Source organism: Lactuca virosa, chromosome 5 (genome assembly GCF_052849685.1).
Source record: "Lactuca virosa cultivar CGN04683 chromosome 5, Lactuca_virosa_CGN04683_v6, whole genome shotgun sequence".
In the NCBI taxonomy this organism is placed as follows: Eukaryota; Viridiplantae; Streptophyta; class Magnoliopsida; order Asterales; family Asteraceae; genus Lactuca; species Lactuca virosa.
The window spans coordinates 152,665,835-152,669,179 of record NC_136430.1 but is presented as its reverse complement, the minus strand read 5'-3'; the positions used below and the strand labels follow the sequence as shown (position 1 = coordinate 152,669,179).

At 42.0% G+C, this 3,345-nt stretch overlaps 1 non-coding gene across 1 annotated transcript; it reads right to left on the bottom strand.

The window, feature by feature from the left end:
* Positions 1–415: 415 nt before the first annotated feature.
* LOC145118333 (small nucleolar RNA R71) lies at positions 416–522 on the bottom strand. The gene has a single exon (XR_013713288.1). It is a non-coding gene; the product is annotated as a small nucleolar RNA R71 (small nucleolar RNA).
* Between the last annotated feature and the right edge of the window lie 2,823 nt (positions 523–3,345).

The following is a 3,345-nucleotide window of genomic DNA, read 5'->3' as shown; positions in this document are numbered from 1 at the left end:
AAGCGACATAGAGGGCGAACTAGCTAACACCATGGCTAACATCGATGAAGTTCCCATGGGTGAATGGAAGAAAATGATGCGTAACGACACCGGCCCGGGACTCGTACAACCCGCGATTCCCACAACTGCCACCTTTGAACTTAAGGGCCATATACTTGCTCAACTTAAGGAAATCCCGTTCTACGGTAAGGATCATGAAGACGCATACAAGCATCTTGACGAGGTCAATGACATCGTCGACTACTTCAATGTCCCTAATGTGGCTCGCGACACTGTTTTGCTATGAATGCTACCAGTCACATTCAAGGGAGCCGCGAAAGATTGGCTGAAATCACTCCCTCCAGGATCCATCACTACTTGGACTAAAATGAAAGAAGAATTCATATATCAGTTTTGCCCTCCATCAAAGATAGCCACATTGAAGAAAACCATTGCCAGTTTTGAACAACAAGCTGGGGAGTCACTTTATGAAGCATGGGAAAGATACAAGGGTTTACTAAGGAATTGCCCACATCATGATCTAAACAGCCAACAAGAAGTCTCCATTTTCTATGATGGAGTAAATGTGACAACTAGGCAACTGCTTGACTCGCAAGGACCACTCACAAAGAAACCACCCCCAGTGATAAAGGCTCTAATTGAAGAATTCTCTAAGCACTCTAGAGAATATCACAACCCAAGGAATGACATGACTCGAGGGCGGTGAATTCTATTACGGATGACATGGCAGCAATGATGGCAAATTTGAAAAGCATGGACCGAATGATGACTAAGATGGACCAATCCATCCATGTCATAAGAGTGGGATGTGAAAATTGTAGAGGGCCCCACCTTACTAAAGATTGTGACCTTGATGAGAACGGGAACCGGAAAGTGCAAGTGTGTTATTCAAGTGGTGATAGGTATGATGACAATTGGCGAAAACCCAAGAAAGAATGGCTACCATATGAAGAGTATAAAAAGACAAGGGATGAAAAATATAAGCAAAAAGATAGAGGCTTTTATCAAAAGGAGGAACCGATGTATGAAAAGAAATCAGATTTGGAAGACATGCTTACAAGATTCGTGGCCGCGTCCGAGAAAAGACATAATGATACCGATGCTGCAATCAAAGATCAACAAAATATGTTGAGAGAGCACCAAATCATGATGAAAGATCAACAAGCTCTGCTTCGGAATCAGCAAGCATCTATTCTCAACATGGAAAAACAGTTGGGCCAACTTGCACAACAAGTGAACGAGAGACGACCGGGTGGACTTCCTAGTAATACCGAAAGTAACCCAAAAGGTGCACATATAAATATTATGACAACTAGGAGTGGGAAGATTATAACTCCTCTGGCCCCTATTCAGCAAGAAGATCCTAAGTTGGTTCAAGAGGAAGAAGCAGAACATAAAGAATCACAAATTCCCGACCCGACTCGCCGAGTCGAAGTTACGGACTCGACGAGTCCCCACCTGAACAGAAAAACAAGCCTCCTGTCAAGCCATATCAGCCTCCACTGCCATTTCCAGCTCAAGCTAGACAAGAAAAGAATGATGTTGACTACCAGAAGTTTCTGGAACACATAAAGGCTCTTCAAATTAATATGCCATTCATAGAAGCGGTAGCACAAATGCCTAAATATGCCAAATTCCTCAAGGAGCTTCTAACTAATAGAAAGAAGATGGAAGAGGTGAAGAAGGTGGTCCTAAATGAGAACTGTACAGCTGCCATGTTAAACAAGCTACCTAAAAAGAAGGGTGATCCGGGAAGCTTAACATTGCCTTGCCAATTCGGAAACTTAGCAACCATTTACGCATTGGCTGATTCAGGGGCAAGTGTAAATCTCATGCCCTACTCATTCTTCAAGAAATTAGATCTTCCGGAGCCAAGGCCAATCCGAATGGCAATTCACTTCGCAAATAAAACGGTCACATTCCCAAGGGGAATATGCGAAGATCTATTGGTTAAAGTTGATAAATTCGTGTTCCCAGCGGACTTCATAGTATTAGACATGGAAGCAGACCCTCAAGTCCCGATCATACTTGGAAGACCTTTCCTAAACACCGCGAGTGCTATAGTTGACATGCAAGATTCTAAACTTACTCTTCGGGTGGGAGACGAATCAGTTACTTTTGGAGTTGATCAAGCAATGAAGCATGCAAGGAATAGTGATGACACGACATTCTCGGTTGATATGTTGGAAGAGTTAATGGAGGAATGGAATGAAGTTGAGCCAAAAAAGTCCACCATCACCCTTGAAGAAGAATTTGATGCTGAAAGAGACCTGCTGGAAATAGAAAGACTGCTCGAGGAAGCTAAATATAATGATCTGATCCGAAGTACAGAACACCCGACTCGCCGAGTAGCCTCGACCGACTCGACGAGTCCATTCGAAGAAACTCGATCGATCGCGAATTTCAACCAGGGCTCGACGAGTTCCCTCACTGGACTAGACGTGTTCAACATTCAGAACACAAAATCTGAACTTAAGGCTCTACCTAATCACTTGGAGTATGCATTTCTTGAAGATGGGGAATAAAAACCTGTAATTATAGCTGCAGATCTAGCCAAACATGAAAAAGAAAGCCTTGTGGAAGTGCTAAGGAAGAGGAAAGGTGCCATAGCATGGAAGATCACCGATATCAAGGGAATTAGTCCAGGTTATTGTTCTCATAAAATTAGCTTAGAAGAAGGAGCCAAACCTGTAGTTCAACGCCAAAGAAGACTTAACCCAAACATGCAAGAAGTTGTCAAAAAGGAGGTGGTTAAATTTTAGATGCGGGTATCATTTATTAAATATCCGATAGTCCATGGGTAAGTCTGGTGCAAGTAGTACCAAAGAAGGGAGGAATGACGGTGGTTACTAATGAAGACAACGGGTTAATTCTAACAAGAACAGTAACCGTGTGACAACCCGAAATTTCTTTCTTGTGCAAACCATTCATTTCAATCAAAGTCAGACTCATTTCTACTAACTTTTAGCACTGTTTAGAGTCTGTTTGAGTATTCTGAGACTAGTGCATCAAAGAAATCAGTGCTTGGATGTATCAGTTAAAGTTCCAAACCGTCTAGCAAACTGTAAACCTCCTCAAAAGGAGTTTACGGTCAGGAAGCTTGGAGCTTACGGTCATGGTGACTGTAAACTCCCTATAGATACATACTTCATGATCATTTTGATCATTTCCTTCATTTCCAAGCCAAAATCTCGAAAACTCTCTCAAGTATCATCCAACTTTTCTCTTAGATCTTCAATATTGTAAGTATTTCTTCTCTTGATTAGGGGATATCCTTCAATACCTAGTGATTATACATGATTTCATCCATGAAATCTCTTCTTTTTGATAGATCTTCAAGTGTTC